Below are 25,648 nucleotides of genomic sequence, written 5' to 3' on the forward strand. Positions count from 1 at the left end.
CGGAAAGTGATATTTAGATGAATATAACTTATCCTAGCTTTAAACCCATCCACAGTCAAGTGTGCAGGCTGTGTAGTGGGATATGGAGCCAGGGCAACAACTACGGAAACAAATCTAAATGAGGTGTAACAAAGGTGGGATACAAAAAGGGATTCATAAGTTAAGAGAATGAGAGGGAATCATATTAAGGAGTCAGAGTCATCAAGAAGGGAGGATGAATACTAGATGCACTTAAAGAACACGTAGAATGTCTCCTGAGTAGGCAGCAAAAATGAGTCTCACAGGCAGCTGTGAAGGAGAAAAGAGGTATAATGAGACAGCAATGCTGTGCATGCCAGCACAGAAGGTTCACGCAGAGGAGCATGGGAATATCTTTCTGGAACATGAGCTTGAGTTTGGAACATGGGTACTCTGAGTGGCAGGCTAAGGTACTTAGATTTAATTTGGTAGCCACAGAAGTGCACCAAATGTTGAAAAGCAAGGAAAATTTAAAACTATGAAAGCCTAATCTGGTGCAGGTATGTCATGATTAGGAGCTATAACACTGGAAAACTGACACTAAGGAAAAGAAAGAGGGGCAGAGGAGGGGAGAGAGAAAGGGAGAGAGAGAGTGGAGATTAAATTATGTGACAGGAGGACAGTAGAGAATTATGCAGCAGCTTGGGACATTTTTGGATGGCTCAAAAATCTGACATCACAAAACCAGCAAGAGAAAAGAGTTTAGAAAGTTCATATGTCAAGAATAATCAATGATGTTGAAAAGAAATCAATTACTTAACTAGGGGAATGTGGTCAGGAATGGAATCTTAACAGGACATGTAATCTTAAGTACATTCAATGAATCCGTCTAGAATCATATTTAAATTTAATGCTATCACAGTAGTACTTTTGCAAAATAACACAAGCATAAAATACATGTGGGACAAAGGCTAGAAAGAAGTAAGATAAGAGAATATTCTCTCTAACCTGTCAAAATCACTGGGGTCAGAAAGCTCCAAAAAGCTTGTTCAAGCATCTGTGAAGTCACTACCTAATCCCCAGGGCTGAATTACTACCTAGGGATTTGAGTCCAACTCTATAATTCTATTTACTGAAATGTAACAGGCTGAGAGGGTAACATCTGTTTATCCATTAACTCTGTCTATTTAAAGAGAAGTAGAACAGAAATTGATTACTTCAGCATCTTCAACCACACCATGACACGGTGGGAGAACTCTTGAGGCTGGAGGAATCAATTATCAAATCCAGGGTATATAACACCTTTCAGGAAAGTACTTAGGTCTTTTTAATATCCTTAATCATTTGGTGGGTTAATATTTAAAATATTTACTGATATGATTTTCAGTTCAGTCATCAGTCGTGTCTGACTCTTTGCGACCCCATGGACTGCAGCATGCCAGGCCTCCCGTCCATCACCAACTCCTGGAGTTTGCTCAAACTCATGTCCATTAAGTCAGTGATGCCATCCAACCATCTCATCCTCTGTCATCCCCTTCTCCTCCCGCCTTCAATCTTTCTCAGCATCAGGGTCTTTTCAAATGAGTCAGTTCTTCACATCAGGTGGCCAAAGTATTGAATTTCAGCTTCAGCTTCAGTCCTTCCAATGAACATTCAGGACTGATTTTCTGTAGGATGGACTGGTTGGATCTCCTTGTAGTCCAAAGAACTCTCAAGAATCTTCTCTAATACCACAGTTCAAAAGCATCAATTCTTCAGCGCTCAGCTTTCTTTATGAGTCCAACTCTCACATCCATACACGACCACTGGAAAAACCGTAGCTTTGACTAGATGGACCTTTGTTGGCAAAATAACATCTCTGCTTTTTAACATGCTGTCTAGGTCGGTCGTAACTTTTCTTCCAGGGAGTAAGCGTCTTTTAATTTCATGGCTGCAGTCACCATCTGCAGTGATTTTGGAGTCCAAGAAAATAAAGGCTATCACTGTTTCCACTGTTTCCCCATCTATTTGCCATTACGTGATGGGACCGGATGCCATGATCTTAGTTTTTTGAACGTTGAGCTTTAAGGCAACTTTTTCACTCTCCTCTTTCACTTTAATCAAGAGGCTTAGTTCTTCTTCACTTTCTGCCATAAGGGTGGTGTCATCTACATATCTGAGGTTATTGATATTTCTTCCAGCAATCTTGATTCCAGCTTGTGCTTCTTCCAGCCCAGCGTTTCTCATGATGTACTCTGCATATAAGTTAAATAAGCAGGGTGACAATATACAGCCTTGATGAACTCCTTTTCCTATTTGGAACCAGTCTGTTGTTCCATGTCCAGATCTAACTGTTGCTTCCTGACCTGCATATAGGTTTCTCAACAGGCAGGTCACGTGGTCTGGTATTCCCATCTCTTTCAGAATTCTCCACAGTTTCTTGTGGTCCACACAGTCAAAGGCTTTGGCATAGTCAATAAAGCAGAAATACATGTTTTTCTGGAACTCTCTTACTTTTTCCATGATCCAGCAGATGTTGGCAATTTGATCTCTGGTTCCTCTGCCTTTTCTAAAACCAGCTTGAACATCTGGACGTTCACGGTTGACATATTGCTGAAGCCTGGCTTGGAGAATTTTGAGCATTACTTTACCAGAGTGTGAGATGACTGCAATTGTGTGGTAGTTTGAGCATTCTTTGGCATTGCCTTATGATTTTAGCAACTCAAATCATTTTTAGAAGTGCAGTAACCTCCCCTGCCTGTGTACTCATGTATCAAAGCCTACACACCTTGCCTATCTAGGACCTTAGGCTACTATTTCTAGACACCTGTTGTGTATTATTGTGGGCATAAAGCAAGTGAGCAAGGTGAATGTTTTTGCTGCTATGGAAATATCATTTAATTTCCTCATTAGTAGGTATATAAATGCAAAACCATAACATTTGCTTATTTACCAAGTGTGGCAACTGATCCTATTTTTCACATCTGAGGACAAACTTCTAATGTTTTCAACAGTTCCTTTAAGTAAGAATTAAGAATGTAACCTGTCTTGCATTTTAATGTTTACGAACTGATTTGTTGTACACAAGAGAAACAAGAGAATGGAACAAAAAACATATGTAAGTCATAATTTCTCCTTAAAGTAGGAAATATCTCCTTAAAGATGAAAATATCTGTTTACTAACAAAAAAAAAAAAGTTGTGACATTAACTTTAAAAAAGGGATTTCTTTAAATCATAACTTCCCTTATACTTAGGATTCACAATAGGCTATGATAATTACAAAACTGGACATCAGCAAGTTACCTATCAAATCAAGAAAGGTGTAACTGACCTCTTCTTTCCACCCTTCCATCAAGTTTTCTCTAATTTGAGCTTTGCAATCAGGTAGTAAGTGGTACGGAGAAGGCAATGGCACCCCACTCCAGTACTCTTGCCTGGAAAATCCCATGGATGGAGGAGCCTGGTAGGCTGCAGTCCATAGGGTCGCTGAGGGTCGGGCACGACTGAGCAACTTCACTTTCATTTTCACTTTCCTGCATTGGAGAAGGAAATGGCAACCCACTCCAGTGTTCTTGCCTGGAGAATCCCAGGGACGGGGGAGCCTGGTGGGCTGCCATCTCTGGGGTCACACAGAGTCGGACACGACTGAAGCGACTTAGCAGCAGCAGTAAGTGGTAACTGTGCAGATGAAGCATAAAATTTTAAAAAGTGGCAACATTCTAAAAGTCATTCTTTCTACCTACTGCCTGATTTGCCAGTGAACTCCCTACTCGTGATGGTTTCTCATGCTTGAGCTGCTTCTCTGAAAATGAAGCAAACTAACCTTTCCCTTTCTGCTTCCCCCCTTCCCTTGCGTTCCCAGCTTTCCTGATAGCTCTATTAGTAAAGAACCGGCCTGCAATACAGGAGAGCTGGGTTTGATACCTGCGTTGGGAAGATCCCCTGGAGAAAGGTAAAGGCTACCCACTTCGGTATTCTAGCGTTCTTTCATTTTCTTTTCATTCACTTCTCAATTTAATACTACTTCAGATTTCTGAGCTGACCATTTTCCTGAAGCTATTCTGGCAAAGATCAACATGAGATCAACTTCTTACTGAACAAATACAGTGGCCTCTGTTTAGTCTTGACCCTGCCTGATCTCTGGACAGCATTTGGTGATTGCCTTTCATCCCTGGAAACACTGCACACTTGGGAAACTCTTCTCATCCTAGGAAAAAGTTGAGGAAAACCAACTAATGGAGGGCTCACCTCCACCCTGCCTCCTACAATAAAATCAAGTGATTGCTCTGCCTGTGCACAGAACAACGGTGTGAAAACAATTTGGCAAGGGCCAGATACATAGAGAAGTTCCCTTTTTACTGATAAAACTATTTCTGCTCGTTATATAGACACTATTAGAAAAATATCTCTACTTTTTGCTAGAGACGTGACACACACTATTAACAAGAGATACTGCTTTTCCCTCTTTTATTGAAAGCATATTTCGCACAAAACACTAAACTCATAAGAGTTACAGTTTCATTTAGCAAGCTACATTTTTAAAAAGTTACTGGTGCCAATAATTGATCAGTGAGTATAAGGAAGAAGAATGTAACTAGAAGGAAAATTCTGCTGGCTTAAATATCAGAAATCAGGATAAAGGGAGACCAAATCTAACACCACTGCAGCCTCAGAAGCAGACCACGCATCATTTGGCTGCTCATCTGGCCACTTCTCACTGCCTCTTCTCATGGCCAGCCGAGTTCAGAGGTCCCTGAGACCAGACTGTATGACCGCTGAAATCCTAAAGCTTTGGCCACAGAAGAGCCTCCCAGCTGGTTGTGCCATCTCTTACCCTCCTTCCTCCCACTGGCCCTCAAAACCCAGAGACCTCATGGGTGGAAGCAATGAACAGATGTAAGATTTGATTTTACAAATTGCCTTTCTTTGCCTCTGTCTATTCTGGGTAAAAATCTGAACTAAGCGTTCAAAGTGAGAATAACAGTTCTCTCTCTGCCACGTTTTGTTTTGTTTTCACTTTGCTGATTTCCTTGACTTCAGTGGTAAATACCTTATTGTTTCCTCACTTTCTTTCTCATCAAATGCTTTTCATTTCTTGTTTTTCTCTTAAATGATGGGTGTTCTTGAGGATCAGGATTCCACACTTCTTAGAGCACTTCAGACAACCTCTGGGATGATTCATCTACTTCCATGGTTTTAACTGCCTCGTCTTTGCTCCTAAATTCCAAATTTGAATACAAATAACTTCAGAAGTCCAGACCTTATTCATAAATGTCTACTGAAAACTGGCATCTCTAAGCTCCTCAAATTTAACATCACCCAAACCAAACATCAGCTTGCTCCCAAACTATCTATTACATGAGGAGGACAAACAATAAAAAGCAGTTACCCTTGTCTTCGCCTTTGCCCTCTGTCTCTTACATCTAGATGGTCCCTAAGTCCTCAGAGTCCTGTATCATCAGTGCTGTTTTCTCCATCCTTCCTGCCATGTCATACATCAGCCTTCTTCTAAGCACCATGGCAACTATATTATCCATTGATCCCTAAATAATTTACAACCCTACCTTCATGCGTTTTCCTTAGCCTGGAATGCCGTTTTCTGATTTTGCTTTTGCTTTACAAGAAAGTTCTATATGTTTTTCAAATTTCCATTCAAATGTGAATCTTCTTGACATTTTTCTAATTTTGTTTAACCTTAAATACTCTTTCATTATTGCTACCCAGAACTCTGTTTAATCTTCTGCATACATGCTAAGTCATTTCAATCATGTCTGACTCTTTGCAACCCTACAGATTGTAGCCAACCAGGCTCCTTTGTCCATGGGATTCTCCAGGCAAGCACACTGGAGTGGTTGCCATGCCCTCCTTCAAGGGATCTTCCCAACCCAGGGCTTGAACCTGTGTCTCTTATGTCTCCTGCACTGGCAAGCAGGTTCTTTACCACTAGTGCCACTGGGAAGCCCCAGTCCCAGTCATATTCTTCAGCTATTTGTTTAAAGTCTGCCTTTCCTACTAGATATCCTAAGAGTAGAAAGCCCATCTCACTCATACTGGTATTATAAATAGGGCATCTTACATAAGAAAGGCAACTTAAAATGTTTTTTCAGCTATATTATAGCTAGACGTGAGTACAATAGTTAAATATTAATTTTAAAAGTAAAATATTCCTTTTCATGATTACAAGAACACAGTAAAATTCTACTTTATAATGTATATTAGCTTTCAGTTCATCTCTTGTGAAAAATGTATGATTTAAAATTATGACAAGGAGTAATTTTTACTTTCTAAATGGAAAAACTAAAACTACAAATAATTATTAGAATTGCTAGCCTTACATTATTTATTTATTTTATTTTTATACATTATGCTATAATGTTCACCATTTTAAAGTGTAAAATTCAGTGATGTTTTTTTCTGTATATGCACAACCAGTAGTTGCGACCATCACAATGATATATACTTTCAGAACTTTCATCACCCAAAGAGGAAATTCATACCCATTCATATTCACTCACCATTCTCCTCTCCCCAACCCTGGTAACCACTATGCTATTTTCTGTCCTTAGAGATATGCAGATGACACCACCCTTATGGCAGAAAGTGAAGAGGAACTAAAAAGCCTCTTGATGAAAGTGAAAGTGGAGAGTGAAAAAGTTGCCTTAAAGCTCAACATTCAGAAAACGAAGATCATGGCATCCGGTCCCATCACTTCATGGGAAATAGATGGGGAAACAGTGGAAACAGTGTCAGACTTTATTTTTCTGGGCTCCAAAATCACTGCAGATGGTGACTGCAGCCATTAAATTAAAAGACACTTAATCCTTGGAAGGAAAGTTATGACCAACCTAGATAGCATATTGAAAAGCAGAGACATTACTTTGCCTATAAAGGTCCACCTAGTCAAGGCTATGGTTTTTCCTGTGGTCATGTATGGATGTGAGAGTTGGACTGTGAAGAAGGCTGAGCACCAAAGAATTGATGCTTTTAAACTGTGGTGTTGGAGAAGACTCTTGAGAGTCCCTTGGACTGCAAGGAGATCCAACGAGTCCATTCTGAAGGAGATCAGCCCTGGGATTTCTTTGGAAGGAATGATGCTAAAGCTGAAACTCCAGTACTTGGGCCACCTCATGCGAAGAGTTGACTCATTGGAAAAGACTCTGATGCTGGGAGGGGTTGGGGGCAAGAGGAGAAGGGGACGAAAGAGGATGAGATGGCTGGATGGCATCACTGACTCGATGGACCTGAGTCTGAGTGAACTCCAGGAGTTGGTGTTGGACAGGGAGGCCTGGAGTGCTGCGATTCATGGGGTCGCAAAGAGTTGGACACGACTGAGCGACTGATCTGATCTGATCTGATAAATTTGCATATTCTGAGCATTTTATTTAAATGGGATCAAACATTTTATTCCTGGCTTCTTTCACTTATTTAATAAAATGATTTCAAGGTTATTCATGTTTTCACATGTATTAGTACTTATTCCTGTTTATGACTGAATATTACCCCAAAGTATGGTGGCTCAGACAGTAAAAAATATGCCTGCAATATAGGAGACCCAGGTTTGACCCCTGGGTCAGGGAGATGCCCTGGAGAGGAGAAAGGAATGACTCCCACTTCAGCATTCTTGCCTGGAGAATTCCATGGACAAGGGAGCCTGGAGGGCTGCAGTCAATAGCATCACAGAGTCAGACACAACTGAGTGACTAACACAGGATGGATATATCACCTTGTTTATCTGTTCTTCAATTGATGGTCATCAGTTAGTTTCACTTTTTGGCTACAACAAATAACACTGCTACAATGATGGCATACAGGGCTTTGTGTAAACTGATATCTTCATTTCTCTCGGGTGTAAACCCAGGAGCTGAATTGTTGGATCACAGGCAACTCCCTTCTTGAGGAAGTACCAAACTGTTTCCCAAACAGGCTGCCCCATTTGAAGCTATGCTTTCTATATGGGCTGAGATGGGGTCCAGCTTCATCCTTTTGCCTGCAAATATTCAGTTTAGGACAAAAAAGCATGACACTGAAAGATGAGCCCCCCAGGTCTAAAGGTATCCATTATGCTACTTGGGGAGGAGAGCTACTAATAGCCCCAGGAAGAATGAAATGACTGGCCCAAAACAGAAATGACACTCAGCTGTGGATATGTCTGGTGATGAAAGAAAAATCTGATGCTGCAAAGAAAAATATTGCATAGGAACCTGCAATGTTAGGTCCATGAATCAAGGTAAATTAGATGTGGTCAAGAAAGGGGTGGTAAGAATAAACATCGACATCTTAGGAATCAGTGAACTAAAATGGATGGGAATGGGCAAATTTAATTCAGATGACCATTGTCTCTACTACTGTGGGCAAGAATCCCATAGAGGAAATGGTGTAACTCTCCTAGTCAACAAAGAGTCCGAAATGCAGTACTTGGGTGCAACCTCAAAATGACAGAATGATCTCGGCTCGTTTCCCAGGCAAGCCATTCAACATCACAGTAATCTAAGTCTTTGTCCCTACCACCAGTCCTGAAGAAGCTGAAGGTGATCAGTTCTATGAAGACCTACAAGATCTCCTGGAACTAACACCAAAAACAGATGTTCTATTCATCACTGGGGACTGGAATGCAAAAATAGGAAGTCAAGAGTTACCAGGAGTAACAGGCAAGTCTGGCCTTGGAGAACAAAATGAAACTGGGCAAAGGCTAACTGAATTCTGCCAAGAGAATGCCTTGGTCATAGAAAATAGCCTTTTTCAACAACACAAGAGATGAACTTACACACAGACATTACCCAATGACCAATACCAAAACTAAATTGATTACATTCTTTGTAGCTCTTGAAGAAGGAAAAGCTGTAGATAGTCAGCAAAAAGAAGACCTGGAGTGACTGTGGCTCAGATCTTCAGCTTCTCATAGCAAAATTCAGGCTTAAACTAAAGAAAGTGGGGAAAACCACTAGGCCATACAGGTACAACTTAATCAAATCTCCTATGAATATGTAGTAATGGTAATGAATAGATCAAGGGATTAGAACTTGTAAACAGGATGCCTGAAGAACTATGGACGGAGGTCCCTAATATTGTACAGGAGGCAGCAAACAAAACCATCCCAAAGAAAAAGAAAAGCAAGAAGGCAAAGTGGCCATCAGAGGAGGCCTTGCTGCTGCTGCTACTGCTAAGTCGCTTCAGTCATGTCCGACTCTGTGCAACCTCATAGACAGCAGCCCACCAGGCTCTGCCATCCCTGGGATTCTCCAGGCAAGAACACTGGAGTGGGTTGCCATTTCCTCCTCCAATGCATGAAAGTGAAAAGTGAAAGTGAAGTCGCTCCGTCATGTCCGACTCTTAGCGACCCCATGGACTGCACCCCACCAGGCTCCTCCGTCCATGGGATTTTCCAGCCAAGAGTACTGGAGTGGGGGAGGAGGTCTTACAAATAGCTAAAGGAAGACGAGAAGCAAAAAGCAAGGGAGAAAGGGAAAGGTATATTCACCTAAATGCAGATTTCCAAAGAACAGCACTGAGAGACAAGAAGGCCTTCTTCAATGAACATGTATAAAATTAGAAGAAAACAACAGATGAGGAAAGACTAGAGATCTCTTCAGGAAAATTGGAGATATCAAGGGAATACTTTGCCCAAAGATGGGCACAATAAAGAATATAAACAGTAGAGAGCTGGCAGACACTGAAGAAATCAAGAAGTGATGCAAAGAACACACAAAAGAAATGTATAGAAAAGATCCAAATGAACCAGATTACTACAATGGTATGGTCAGCAACCTAGAGGCAGACATTCTTAGGAGCAAAATCAAGTGGGCCTTAGGAAACACTGCTGTTAATAAAGCTAGTGGATGCTACAGAATTCCAGTAGAGCTCATCAAAACTCTAACGGATGATGCCATCAAGGTGCTGCATTCAGTATGTCAGCAAATCTGGAAGACCCAGCAATGGCCACCAGACTGGAAAAGGTCAATCCTCATCCCAATTCCCAAGAAGTGCTGTACTAAAGAATGTGCTAACCACTGGACAATTGCACTCCTCTCCCATGCTAGTAAGGTCATGCTTAAAATCTTGCATGCTAGGCTTCAGCATTATTCAAACCAAGAACTTCCAGATGTCCATGTGCATGTGTGCTAAGTCACTTCAGTCATGTCTGACTCTTTGCAACCCTAAGGACTGTAGCCCACCAGGCTCCTCTGTCCATGGGATTTTCTAGGCAAGAATACCGGAGTGGGTTGTCATGCCCTCCTCCAGGGGATCTTCCCAACCCAGGGATCGAACTCACATTTCTTATGTCTCCTGCGGTGGCAGGCAGGTTCTTTACCACTACCTGAGAAGCCAAAGAAAGAGGAACCAGAGATCAAATTGCCAACATTCACTAGATCACAGACAAAGACAGGCAATTCCAAGAAAACATCTACCTCTGTCTCTGACTACACAAACACCTTTGACAGTATGAATCATGATAAACTGTGGAAAGCTCTTAAAGAGTTGGGAATACCAGACCATCTTACCTGTCTCCTGAGAAACCTTATGCAGGTCAAGGAGCAATGCTTAGAACCTCGTATGAAATAACTGATTAGTTCAAGATTGAGAAAGGAGCACGACAGGACTGTCTGTTGTCACCCTGTCTGTTTAATCTACATGCTGAGCACATCATGAGAAATGTCGGGCTGGATGAGTTACAAGCCAGAATCAACATAGGTGGGAGAAACATCAACAACCTCAGATATGCAGATGATATCACTCTAATGACAGAAAGCAAAGAGGAACTAAAGAGCCTCTCAGTGAGGGTGAAGGAGGAGAGTGCAAGAGTTGGCTTAAAACTGAATATTAAAAAAACTAAGACCATGGCACCTGGCCCTATTACTTCATGGCAAATAGAGGGAGAAAAGGTGAAAGTAGTGAGATTTCCTCTTCTTGGGCTCTAAAATCACTGTGGAGAGTGACTATGGCCACAAAATCAGAAGATGTTTGCATCTTGGCAGAAAAGCAATGACAAACCTAGACAGTGTGTTGAAAAGCAGAGACATTACTCTGATGATAAAGGTCCATATAGTCAAGGCTATGGTCTTCCCAGTGGTCACACATGGTTGAGAGCTGGACCATGAAGAAGGCAGAACACGGAAGAATTGATGCCTTCAAACTGTGGTACTGGAGAAGACTCCTGAGAGTCCCTTGGACAGCAAGGAGATCAAACCAGTTAATCTTAAGGGAAATCAACCCTGAATACTCAGTGGAAGGACTGATGCTGAAGCTCCAGTATTTTTGTTATCTGATATGAACAGCAAACTCACGGGAAAAATTCCTGATGCTAGAAAGATTGAGGGCAGAAGGAAAAGAGGAAATCAAAGGATGAGATGGCTGGACGGCATCACTGATAACAATGAACTTGGGCAAATTTTGGGAATTGGTGAGGGACAGAGAGGCCTGGTGTGCTGCAGTCCATGAGGTTGCAAAGAGTCAGACATGACTGGGCAACTGAGCAACAACAACAATTCAGTTGTCACAGAATCAACTGTTGAAAAGACTACTTTTCTCCCAATTGTCTTTCTACTCTTGTTGAAAAATAAATTGGTTATAAATATATGAGATTATTTATAGCTGATCAAGTCTATTCCATAGATCTACATGTCGAGACCAACACCACCACCACTCAACCTTGATTAGTAGTATTATAGTACGTTTTGAAGTGGAGAACTTGAATCCTCAAATTTTGTTCTTCTTTTTAAGAACTGTACTTGGCATTCTTGATTCTGCATGAATTTTAGGATTTGTTTGTCAATTTCAGAAAAAAAAAAAAAAGGCAGCTGGAATTCTGACAGCAATAGCACTGACTCTGTAGATTATCTGGGAGAATACTACCATCTTAACAGTATTAAGTATTCTCATCTGTGAACATGGATGTCTTTAGAACTGCCTCAGTTTCTTTCGGTATTAGGGGGTGATTTTCAGCAAGTAAGTGTTTGGTATTTTTGTACTATTAGATATTTGTACTTTCTTGAATGAAAGGCAAAACTGTAACAGTATAGGTTGTTTTATAATTATAATAAGAATAGAAATCAAATCTGTTCAAAGTTAATATTCTAATAAAACTTTTATGATGTCATATACTTATAAGTTTTTGATATGAATATTTTAAGTAAATACCCAAAATAAGTATTTATTTTTGTACAATTACTTGGTATTGTTAAGAGCAATTCTGCAACTACAAGTTAGGCAAGCAAAATAAAATGTAATATATCTGGACTTAGGAGTTCAGCTATTCATAATAGCAATGGCAACAAACTTTCTTTCACTGGCAGCCAGGCATTAAGAAAATTTCCTCAGATATACAGATCTATTTCAAATTTTTTAAACAGACTACAAAAGAAAACACATATATGCTGCTCATGGATATTTTTATTCAAGCTTATATTGATAACTTTGTAACTTACACTTATTTGTGTAATTCTTAAGGAAATACAGAATTATTATAAAGTTAACTACATTTTTGAGAACTAGATTTACTGATTCAGCATTAATGCAAATATCTTACAACCCTATGAATCATTACTTGCCACTTGCTACAAATTTTACATCCACACTCAACATTCTACAATGAAAAAATTTCCAGTTTTCAACAGTGAATTTATATCATCTATTACAGTATGTTAGTATGGATCACAGGATCTTAAGGTGATGGGTTCATTAATGACAAATCAATACTGATATGTATGCATAAAGCCTAGACCAGATGAGTAATTACAATTCAAGGCAATTTGCCCATATTCTCAATCTGCAGAATCAGTGAAGGGTTTTCATTCAAAATAATAATTTCCCGTGATAAAAGATCATGAAAATAACTAAAGTTAAGCGTCCCCCAAGGTTTGAAAAAGAAGATCTAGTGCCAAAAAATTTAATTCTGGGCAGGAACTGGAGACTTCCAAAGCTTCTTAGTGGTGCTGAACTGGCCAGTGTCAGGATTTATGCATTTCTAAAAAACAATGCTGCCTGTAAGATGGAAAGAGTATGTCTTACAACAGCTTCAATATGAAAGCGATGACAACATAATACTTAAAGTATCAAATAGCTAAATAATAAAGTCATTTAGATAAATTTTTAAAGTTTAATACCATGAGCATTATCATAAGCATGTTAATATTGTCTTCAGAACACTGTTCAATCAACTCAGTCCAAGATTGAGAAAAGACAAAACCCAGACCTGAAGGGTCACATATGAAAATGTTCATACAGGCCTAGAAATGCACTTAGTGAATATGTGGAAGTGAGTACAAGAAACCTATGCATACCCTGTGTATGTAGAGAAAGGCTCAACACAAACTGATATTGGCAATTCTCCGGTGGTTCAGTGGCTAAGACACCACCTGCCAATGCAGGGGGCCCAGGTTCAATCCCTGGTCAGGAGAATAGACCCCACACGCCTTAACTAAGAGTCCACGCGCCACAACTAAAGATCCTGCATGCTGAAGGGAAGACTGAAGATCCTGCGTGCCATAAGTAAGACCTGGCACAGTCAAATAAATAAATAAATACTGACATTGGTATATATACAATAATATATTTGGCTTACTATGGAAGAAAGAAATATTGAGAACAATTTTAAAAATAAAAAGGTGTGCTTAGACTATGGTATAATGTATTTCATATATGAAGAATGAATCATTCATACATCAAACAGAAGAAAAAATATTTTACTTAAAATTAGAAAAAAACCAAGGACTTCCTTGGTGGTCCAGTGGTTAAGACTCTGAACTTCCACTGCAAGGGAGTGCAGGTTTGATTCCTGTCAGGGAACTAAGATCCACATGCTGTGTGGCGTGGCTCAAAAAATTGTTTTTAATTAAGAAATAGATAAAAACTAATAAAAAAATGAGTACTATTCTTTTCATATATATATATATATATATAAATTGAACCATGAATTGTTATATTATACAAAGAGGTCATACAAACCAGTAAGAAAACACAGGATAAAAAACAAATTTTTAGAAGAAAATATTTCAACAAGGTGACCTGGTTTAAAACCAAATACAAAAATCAAAAGACGTACTTTCTATATCAGCAATACCTTTTCAGGAAATGTAAAAGAAAAGTAAACCTTTTCCTAACAGCAGAAATACAAACAAGACAGTAATAAACTTAAGATGAAATGAGAAAGACTTTCTACTAGGAAGAAAACAATTCATAATACTAAAGGGCACCCCCCCCCAAAAAAAAGGCCTTAATAAATGGAGAGACATGGCAATGGAAAGACTATGAATTAGAAAATTGTTACTCCTCCCTCAAATTATCTTAAGTACAATACCAATTAAAATACCAAAGGTGTTATTTATGAATTTGATAACCTGGTTATCATAGTCTTCTGAAGGAAAGGTACAAAAATAGATAAGGAACTTTGGAAAAAGGAAAGCCATCACTTACTGGATATCACAGTATACTCCTATCAATAGCAGTTATAACAGTATAACAACAACAATTTTTTTTATATCCAGAGGATAAAAAAGTCCTATAACTTAAGATAAATAACCCACCAGAAAAACATGTGCAGAAACATGAACACACTCATCAGAACAGAGGCAAAACTTGGCCATTAGGCACAAAAAGAAAAAAAAAGGAAAAATAATCAACCTTTCTAAAAACCAGAGAAAGAAGCTCTATGACAAGGATACTATTACCAAAAGGCATGTGAGGTCTGGCTGCTCACCACTCAAGAGCCAGTCCAGGCTGGTGGAAAGGAAAGTTTGCTTTATTTCAGATGCCGGCAACTTGAAGGGAGAGCAGACATCATCTGAAACAAAGCAAACTGTGTGTGTGTGTGTGTGTGTGTGTGTGTCACTTAGTCATGTCTGACTCTTTGTGACCCCATGAACTGCAGCCCACCAAACTCTGCCATCCATGGAATTCTCCAGGCAAGTGTATTGTAGTGGGTTTCCATTCCCTTCTCCCAGAGATCTTCCCGACCCAGGGACCGAACTTGTGTCTCCAGTATTGTAGGCAGATTCTTTACCATCTGAGCCACCAGGGAAGTCCAAAGCAAACTTTTCTTTCCAATAACCTGGCTTTTTATTGGCTTTTGAGAAGCAAACAGCTAGACCCCACATACCTTTCAGTAACAATACCATGTTTACTTACCAGTGGTAAATTTTCCAAGTTTAAAACTTTTATGTTTTATAAGAAGAACAAGGAAATATGCACTTTCACATCTACTTATGGAATATAAATCAGTACAACTAATTTGAAGAGCAATTAGGCATCAACTATTAAAATCTAGAATGCACATATCTCATGACCCAAAATTAACAGGTATCAAGCTACCCTTCAAAAATATGTATGTGGGTAAGAAAATGACACAAGAATATTCACCACAGCAAAGTTTGAAATAAAAGTAAAATAAAAGGCACAAAGGAACAAACTGTCTATCAAAACATACAGATTAAATAAACCATGGTATAATCACACTATAAAAAAACAGGCAGCAGTGAAAAAATAATAATGATAACTCATGCTACCAGCTAAGGTGTATGTGAATCAAAAATGATATATACAACCATCCTATCACTTAAGTATTATACATTATGCATAATATATATTATATTGATTATATATATAATACATATGATGTATTATATTGATTATATATGTGTGTGTGTATATATATATATAGCCCAGAGATATTGACGATCTGTATCTTTGAGGCACTCCCATGGGGCCACCAAAGTCAACTTCCTGCCCATAACACAGCCCATAGTTGAAAGTAGATCTATGAAACATTTCATCTCTGTAGACAGCCAAAAACTAGAAACGTAAATTCCAACCAATGTAACATTATATAGAAATTAGCATAGAGGAAGATTTTTTTTATTGTTCCAGTAAGTGCTTTAGTATGTTTAGTTTAAAAAAATAGGACACAAAATTGTATCTCAGTTTTGCTTTAACAAGTCCCCCACCAAACTCAGATACACTCAAAGGGGAAAAAGCTCAAAATTAGCTCAATGTTCAATGAATAGTTGGACAGCAATAATTTTTATTCTCAAGTTTCTTTTTCTGGTTGCTTTCTAGATGTTCTACAATGGGCATGTATTGTCGAAGGGTCAGAGACAAAACATGTTCTTTCTGAAACAGTGTATTTTCTGTTATTGCATTCTTGAGATACCTTTATACAGATAATGCCAAAATATTTCTCTACTCCCAGCCTCTGCCCTTCATTTCAGTCCCACTTGTCAGCTGCCTACTTAGCAGTTAGCAGCATCCCTGCTTCAGTTCTCCTGGTTGTGCCTTCACCTCTCCCACTGCTGTGCTCATTGATCCTATCTTCCTGCTGGCTCAGCCCTGTCCCAGTTCCCAGACCAACGCAGGACTGAACTGAAAAGTACTAACACAAAGTCCTCTCCTTCCCCATCTCTGCCCCATCCTTTGCTAAAGCAATGTTTCCAATTTGTGGTCTGCCTAGACTTTTGATCCATGCCCCTGAGAAGTCAGTACCATACTGTAATACACACTGTATTATACTCTGGCATTTAAACCACTCAGGCACTTTTCACCTTTACTAGATTGTCAATTTATGGGGATCAAGCATTAATACTATTCTTACTCATATACAGAGCCAGGGCTATGCCCCCCAAAACAGCATTTTGAATAATTTGTAAGAAAGTATCTGATGAATGACTGCAACATTTGTTGAACCAGAAACTTGTCTGATTTGTTCAAAGGCAGAATGAGTTTGCAGAATTAATACAATCAGCTAACATTTATCAAGAAACCAATGCGGGCCCAGGGTTGTACCAGGGAAATATTAGAATAAGCAAAAGTATGGCTCCTCTCCTTGACACAGTTAGAATCTAAAGTGGTTGACAATTAAAAAAAAAAAAAAGAATAATTACTGTTCTAGCTTCTGCCTTAACAAGCAAAACATGAAAATCTTCTTGCCTGAGGTCCTGATTTCACAGATGGGCAAACTGCAATCGAGTTTGCCTGCCTGGATTCCAGACTACTGCCAGCACTGACTTTTGCCTCCTGTCCCAGCTCCGCGGGCCCCAGTGTGCCTGGATCTGCCGATCATCATTTGTATGCTTGCCCACTATGCACAATTCTCCTGGATCTAGACTCCCTCCCACTCCAGTTCAAGCTATGATCTAGGATCTAAATTTCTCCCTTCCTCTTTTCCTAGGGTACCTCTGTCACCTGTTTCTATGTACATACCCACAATAACAAGCTGTGACTGCAATCCTTGTTTTCTGCTTCAATCTCTTTCCCACAAGACTGACAACATCATGGCAGGCCGCTAAATCAACTTGAAACAAACACTGTTGCTTGCTGACCCAACTGTTCATTTCCTTTTCTTAACTGAACTTCCATTTAGCTCAGCCATCCTCTTCACCTCCACTCCACAGCCAGGAGCTTCATGGATAGCTGACCCATCTCAGCCCCTACAGCTAGCTGAACTAGGGACCCAGTGCTGGCCAGTGAGATCAGAGATAAGGGAGGACTTCTGGCAAAAGTTTCCTCTTTTTTTTCTGGCAGACATCACTACTGCATGATGGTGTTCTCAAAACTGCAGCAGCCAAGACAACACCAAACCTAAGGATGAAGTCTAGATGCAGACGGATCATGGAGAAGAGCAGAGAGGGGATACTGACCCAAGGTCTGCCACTAGAGCCACCCATCCTCAGCATTTCTTGTCATTTTTACAAATTCTTTTGAATGCATTCCCTTTCCTCTGCTGCCAGGTTACAGATAAGTAAAGGGCATATCTCAGAAGTTTTATTTTCTACTTCAAAAAAGTAACTTTAACATAGGGATTGGTTGGATATTCAGGTTGTTTTTAGTTTGAAGCTATTATGAGTAACACTGCTATTAATTTTCATGTAAATGCCTTTGTGCAGGTTTTCATTTCATCTGGGAGTGGTTGTACTATAACAGTATTTTTAACAGTAGGAAGAAAATGTTTCCTAAGGTGTTACATCCCACCAAGGTATGAGGGCTTCATTTGCTTCAGATCCTCTCCAAAACTTGATATTGTCAGTATTGTTAAATTTAGCCATTCTAGTGTTTGTACAGTGGTAGCATATTGTGGCTTTTATATTTTATTATTTGAGTGAACAAAAGACAAGCACCTCTTTGTATGCTTACTGCTCATTCATATATCTTTTTATGAAATATTTCTTCAGATATTTTGTTTTGGTTGGATTGTCTTACTGAGATGTAAGCATTCTATATACAATCAGAATAACTACTCCATTTTCAGATATATAGAGATAGAAATAGAGATACATAGGTCTAGCAAATCTGAAGTCTTTTGAAAAACAAGTTTTTGTTTTTGTTTTTTAATTTGGATAAAGTCTAGTTTATCTTTTTCCTTTAACTTTATTATTAAAGCCTTTAGGACCTACTTTATCTAACTCATCTTTGCTGCTGCTAAGTCACTTCAGTCGTGTCTGACTCTGTGTGACCCCATAGACGGCAGCCCACCAGGCTCCCCGTCCCTGGGATTCGCCAGGCAAGAACACTGGAGTGGGTTGCCATTTCCTTCTCCACTAACTCATCTTTATCTAACCCCAAATCATAAAGAGTTTCTCCTGTAATTTCTTCTGCTAACTGCTAAGCTGCTTCAGTCGTGTCCAACTCTGTGTGACCCCAGAGATACGACTGAGCGACTGAACTGAACTGAACTGGGCAAGGGAAAGCATGTGACACTGAAGGTAAAGGTTTTTCTCAGGCAGGAGCAGTATATATTTCAAAAGAAAAGAAAAAAACAAATAGGAAACAGTAAGAAATAAATCATTACGCCTTGAAATTTTAAGGGAAATTCACAAGTGGAATTACAGAATTTTATAGCTAGAAGACACTTTATCGTCATGTCCATTGCAAGTCACTTAAAAAAGGTACAGATTAAATTAATAAGCCTTGGAGGGTTTCCAGTTTGTTTAGTCACACAGTAAAGAATCTGCCTGCAACACAGAGACTCGGGTTCAAAACCTAGGTCAGGAAGGTCCCCTGGAGAAGGGAATAGGTACCCACTCCAATATTCCTGTAGAAACCCATGGACAGAGGAGCCTAGCGGGTTACAGTCCATGGGCTCGCAGAGTCAGACATGACTGGGAGACGTTCACTTCCCTTCACTTAGTCAATCAGCTGAAAATCTGGAGGAAAAACCCAGGTGTCCTAATTCCTGATTCAGTTTTGTGATAAAATTGTACTTTCTAGCCCAATGCTCTGCATGGAGCAGACATTTAAAAAAATACCTGTTGAATGAATTCATGTTAGATAAATGTGATTTTTAAAATGCATAGATAGCATAACTGAATAGAGGGATAAATTTAGATGATGACACTTTTTTTTTTTTCCCCAATGAGTTCTGTATATACTTCTTTATGCCATTTCTGCATTTAGAAGGAAAACAGAAGCACATTTTGTGAAATTACTCTGGCAGGTATCGATGTCTAAAGAAAAATACTGGGGACAACTGGTATACTCTCAAGAGTTAGGGGACACCTTTTCTAAGAAATAGTTGAGGGCAATTAGCTCTTTATGAGGTAGTTAAGGGACATTTCTACCTCCTTACTAAAAGATGCATCAATGATATTTAACAACTGCCTCAATCCAACCAGTCAATCCTAAAGGAAATCATTCCTGAATATTCATTGGAAGGACAGATGCTGAAGCTGAAACTCCAATACTTTGGCCACCTGCTGCAAAGAACCAATTCACTGGAAAAGACCCTGATGCTGGGAAAGATTGAAGACAGGAAGAGAAGGGGATGACAGAGGATGAGATGCTTGGATGGCATCACCAACACAATGGATGTGAGTTTGAGTAGGGTCTGGGAGTTTGGTGATAGACAGTGTAGCCTGGCGTGCTGCAGTCCATGGGTCACAAAGAGTCAGACACAACTGAGCAACTGGACTGAACTGACTGAACTGAACTCAAGCCCTATGAATTAAAGACAAAATTTTAAGACTGTATTCTTCTCATGGAAATGTTGTCTAATCAGAAAATCAGAAGAGAATGAACCATACCCTGTTATCTTAAAGCTCAAGAATCATAAGGTAGAAATAAGATAGATACAAAGAAACAGTAAGAAATAAAATGATACACAGAGAACATCAGGACTGCTTTACAATGTACCAGAGAAACAGATTTGGAAAAAACTTGCTGACAGTCCCTCCCACAGGCACACCAAGGGACCAGAATGACTGATAGTGAGCTTTAGATGTCACAAGCTGATCTCATGTTACATAAGAAAATCGGCTTCCCCACCTCGGAAATTACACATGCCACCAGTGAAGAGGCAGTAAAGAGGCAAAAAGGATAGCTGAACCTGCTGGGCAGAGAGCTCCAAAAACTAACATGAAATTTACACTTTCTTTCCATCCATCATTTCTGAGCCCTCTTGCCCTCTTGCTCTCTACTTACAAAATAAATACCCAACTCAAAAGTTGATGGAGACAGATCTGAGTTTTGCCCACTTGCTCTGGTACAAATATCAGATTCTCTGGTCTTTTACGGAGTCACTGTGGTTTCTGAGTAGCTGTCAAAGAACTGACATACCCCCACTGGAGTTCATGGCTTGAGTTGTGAAATATCAAGGTGCCATGAAAAAAAAGGATCTTGGATTTACCGCAGATATCTAACAAACAATATAAGCCCCATTTACACATACAAGCATATTACAAGTGTCCTATTAACTGAACAAGCAGTTAAAAAGTTTTTAGCTCAATAGATGAAACAAAATTAACTTTATCTCATCCTTATTCTACTTTTCCATGTTCTCTATAAGTTAAGGTCATTGCTTAATTTATAGAGAACATAGTTGCTTCTTTTTCATTCCTGTTATTGCACATTATCTTCACATCTGAAAAATAACAGTCTGAGTTGTATATACAGATATGGCCTTTAAATAAGAATGAATAAAAGCCCTATAAAATTAAGCTGTATAAGGTCAGACTATCACTTTTGTATAATGAGTTACAATCTCAAAGAGCTGTGGAATGCATATTTGTGGTTGAGTTAGAATTCAGCTCGAAAGTAAAAATTCACTTACAAGGAAAATTAAAGCATCTAGAAGTAGTTTTTCAAAAATCACTGGTGCTTTAATATGAAACTGACTAGAAGTGATACATTGGAAAAAGTTTTATTTACATCTGCTGCATCCTTAAAACATCAGAATATTAAGAAAGCTTCCAAAATGGGAAATAAAAATGCTACAGTCTGTGTCTGTTAAATTTCTAGTTTTGGGAAACATATTCATGTTTTTAACCATATATATCTTAAGATAATATCCCTGAGATTAATTTTGTGTATATTAGAACTACAAAAAATAATTATAGAGTATTTTACTATTTTGGAGAAAAGAATGAAATTATGTCTATCTATTAAAAATAAAGTAAACATGAGTACTATAAACACTGAAACTTGCAACTTGTAGGTAAATTATTCTGGAAATCCTTTTTCTATAAAACAACACAAATCATTTACACTTTTGGATCCAATAAACACCAGTCAAAACTAAAGACATGTCAACAGACATAGCCAATGGGCAACTATCACCCCACACTGAGCTGGTGTTTACCTTGCTCAGTGCACAATCCCAGACAGACCTTCTGTTGCCATCACACCCTAGTCTCCCAGCAAACACTTGAAAAGAGCATAACTCATTGAGAATCATTAATAATCTCGAACACCAAAAAAAAGAAAAAAAAGAAACTTCCAGCAAATACAAGTACCCTAATAATGCCCAGCTTTGTGTATGACAAAATAAAATAATAATGGCTACTATTCTCCAAGTATGTATTCTGGAATATTCCTTGTAGTTAAGGCAAAACAAGAGAGAGTTGAGATAATCATGATATTAAATCTTTATTATTTAGAAAGGTCAACTTTCTGTCTTGAAGTTTAAAGAAAAAAGACAGAAAGAATACTCTGGGTCCTCACTGTGACACAGACCTTGAATCCTGTGTCTTGGTGTAGGGTTTTGTGTAAGACAAAGAACTGAAACAGGTCCTCTGGGTAGCTGCACATTCTGTGATAAAATGGATCCCACAATACAACAAGTTGTCTTGTCCCGAGTGAGAGGCTAATTACTCTGACCGTATGTGTTTAACACTGTTTAATACACTCCCCAGTAGTCAAGTAATCAGTTTTCCTAAACACACCGGTGTTTCTCCTCTCTGCTTTTGTTCCAGCTGTGTACCCACCCTGCATGAAACCCTTCCAAGCCCCACTGCAACTCCTGAATATTATCATTCTTAGACTACATAAATAACTGTCCTCTCCAGAATCCCTCTAACCACTTACCTGCTTTTTATTTCTTTCCAGCATATAATCATATATTGTCTTAGATTGTTTTAAATCATTTTCCTAATTATAATACTGTTTAAGATATGCTTTGTTTATTCCAAGTACTGTGATTAACATATTTAACCCTTTAAGTAATCCTAAGAATCAAGGTCTACCATAATTCCCATTTTGCAAATGACGGGAAGGGCTTAAATAATACACAAGGGCATAACACTACTACGTAAGTAGAGCATGCACTCAAATCTAAAGCTCTCTCCAAAGATCTTGCTCTTTACCACTGTGAAATATGACCTCATGCAAAAGCCTGTTCTCAACTAGGCTATAAGCTAAGGTCAAAGACAGTGTTTTTTTACTTCTTTTCAAAACCTCATACACTTAGCTTAGGGTTGCATGGTTTTAAGAGCTCTGAGAAAACCATAGAGAATGTTCCAGAATATTTGCTACAGGGTCTATAAGATGTACTACTGGGTTTTTATCTGTACCATACATTGTTAAAGGTCTAGTCAAGTAAAGCAAGAAGTCTCCAGAAGTTAAATTCTTCAGAGGAAGTTGGTTGGACTTTATCTGTAAAGTGAATAATGATCAGAGTAGCAGAGCTGCTTTTTTAAGACACTAGTTCTTCAGTTTCATATTTTGTTCATTTTACTCAAGTCTCTCTCAAAATCTTGCTGTAAACAAATGTTATCTTCTCTTCTATCTGTTAATAACTTGTAAATTTTGTTTTCACTCACTAGATGAATGTTTACAAAGGAGACAAATAAACAGTATTTTTCTTTCCATAGTAAGCACAGTATTAAAAACAGAGGCATACACCCACATCACTCTGTAAATCAAAACTGCGATCAAGGAAGAGCAGGGCTGTCTGAGGGGCTGCCTCCTCCCCTAGCTCACAACCACAAAGCTCCACAGAGAAAGAACAGTAGAGATGCTAGAAGAGGGGAAAGTCATTTGAAAGTAAATTAGGACAAAACTAACGGATTGTGTTCATATAAAACTACTATCAAAGGTTTTTACTAGCTTCATGGCATTCCAGGGAAATGAACAAAAGCAAAACAGAACAGCCCTGCCTACAATTGTGTTAGCTATTAAGTAATGTAACCACTCAAATATGGATAGGGTTGATGGCAATTCTGCAACAGGACATTGGTAACACTGACAATTCCACCAAGCTTCAGCCAAGCCATTAATGGAATTGCAATCCTATCAAGGGGAGTTGGGGCAAGGGGTGGATCCATCATTCCTAATATCATGCATTTCCCCCAAAAAAACTGATTCAGATGATTAACTGTGTCAGCTCTTTGTCAAATCAGCACTCAATCACTTTGGAAGGTAATTCTCTTCAACTCAACTCCTACTTTACATTCCCATAAAATATGAAAGTGCATATTGCACCACTAGCCTATAATAACTTAAATGAAAAGAAAAAAAAAATCAACAATTTGCTCCACAGCATAGTTTCTTACTGGAAGCTTCATTGCATCCACCATTAATTTCAGTCCCTCAGTCCCTCCCCACACATCCATTAAACATAAAATACAGCTATCTGTAGAAATTAAGGGTTTTTATTTGTGTGTTTTTTTAAAGGTGAGCATAGATAAAACAAAATACAGGCTTCTAAATAGTCCATTTCTGAGTTATACTTATCCTACTTGTTGGATCTTTCTGAAATGATGAATACACTAAAAATTCTGAGGCAGGGCTATCCCATCAGGTATGAATAAACTTTCAGCAGCAACACTTGCTAAAAGGAGCATTGTCAAATCACTATTAATATATATAACAGAAGGGGTTAGAGTGTAAGCTAAAGAAAGCAAAGTAAAATATATCACTTGGTGAAAATAAACGGTGCAAAACCAACTGAAATTTTAAACTGTTCACAACAGTCTCAAAGATAATTCAACTTTCCCATTGGTATACACCACAAACAGAATCACACAGTACTTTTCAAACATCTTCACGATTTCTGTAAGGTGCATGAGAAAAGGTAAGGGTATCTGCTAAAGGTATCATGCAGCTAATTCTATCAAAACGATATATCTCTAAGCCTGTGGAGTATAACCTCATCACTCCAGTCTATTGTCCTCCTTTAGAAGTTAACTCATGATGAACAAAAGTGCCTCTCTTCCACTCCTCTGCTCTCTGTTTTCCCCAAATCCATCTACCCTAGTGTTTTTGTATGCTGACCCAAACATTCCACAAATAATGCTGGGGTACACACATTAAAGTTTTAGAGTTTCTGCCTCTAAAGTAGACAGTGGCAGAACTAAGCACACAAGGGCTCAATTTCAAGGCAAATATTGGGCGGGTGGTTTGAAAATATCAATTCAAAGAGGCCTAGGGAAAAGAGATACAGGCATCCACCGCCACCACCCTCCCTCTCCCCTCCCCTCTTCCTCTCTTGTTCTCTTCCTCTCTCCTCGTCCCCCCTTGTGGCTTCTCACACAGAGACAATCAAAGCCGGGAAAACTGGGTTTTAAATTAGTGACACACACACTGGGAATATGTAATTCCCCAGAAGGAAAAAAGAAACTGCTACAGAGGGGCGTGGGGGGTTGTTGGCAACATGTCTAAGTGACAACCCTCCCCACCCCCACCCTAATACAGCACAAATCCACAGATTCTTCCTCGACCCTCTTCTCCTTCCAGTTCCCGGTACTCTATCCAACTTGACCCTTAATCCAAACAACACAGAGATCCACAGGGTATCCGCTGTGCAAGAGCGTGTCTCTCAGTAGATGTGCCCAATTTTTTGGAAGCCCCTGAATCCGGACAGTTGTACCAGGCAAGGGATCTCCCACTGGGGAAGGGGTGAAGAAAGGAGGAAAAAAAAGAGATGGAGACAAGAGGAAAGCGAGGCAGAGCTGCGCTCTGGAGCGACTGGCTGCAAGGAAGACAGGGAAGAAAGAAAGGGTGGGAAGGAAGCGGGGCTGGGAGAAAAGAAGAAAGGGATGAAAGAAAGGCTGGAAGGGGAGAGGAGAGAGGGATGTTGGGAAGGATGAGGGCGGGAGGGTTGGGGAGCAGGGAGGGAGGGGAGGACGCAGAGGATGGGAGGGAGACAAGGAGGGAGGGAGGCAGGCAAGGATGGAGGATGCTCTGCCTGGGACTCACCTCTGTGGGTCGGTGGGAGTTTCTCGCCCTCCTCCTCTCTCTCGTCCGTTCCCAGCAGCTGGAGGGGTAACCACTAACGGGACTGGAGAAGCGGCGGCGGGGAAGAGGGCAGCAGCTGCAGCAGCCGCCTCTGGCCGAGGTGCGGTGCCTCCCGCTCCGCCCGCCAGCCCGGGTCTCCGCCTCACTCGCGGCTGGAAGCAAAGCCGCTCCCCCCTCCCCCCGCCCGCCCCGCGTCCTGCCCAAGCGCGAGCGGCAGCGGCCCGAATCGCCGCTAGGGGAAGCGGCCAGTGCGCAGGCGCAGCCGCCTGCTCGCTTGCG

General features: G+C 39.7%; 1 protein-coding gene across 4 annotated transcripts in view; it reads right to left on the reverse strand.

Annotated features, from left to right (window-relative positions):
• Positions 1 to 25,420, reverse strand: part of CTNNA2 (catenin alpha 2) — a 1,363,902-nt gene extending 1,338,482 nt beyond the window's left edge. For all 4 annotated transcript variants that reach the window (XM_061432723.1, XM_061432722.1, XM_061432721.1 and 1 more), the window contains exon 1: positions 25,331 to 25,420. The gene's annotated coding sequence lies outside the window, so the exon portion shown is untranslated. The remainder of the gene's footprint in view (positions 1 to 25,330) is intronic.
• Positions 25,421 to 25,648: the final 228 nt, after the last annotated feature.

This window comes from Bos javanicus, chromosome 11 (genome assembly GCF_032452875.1).
Source record: "Bos javanicus breed banteng chromosome 11, ARS-OSU_banteng_1.0, whole genome shotgun sequence".
Lineage (NCBI taxonomy): Eukaryota > Metazoa > Chordata > Mammalia > Artiodactyla > Bovidae > Bos > Bos javanicus.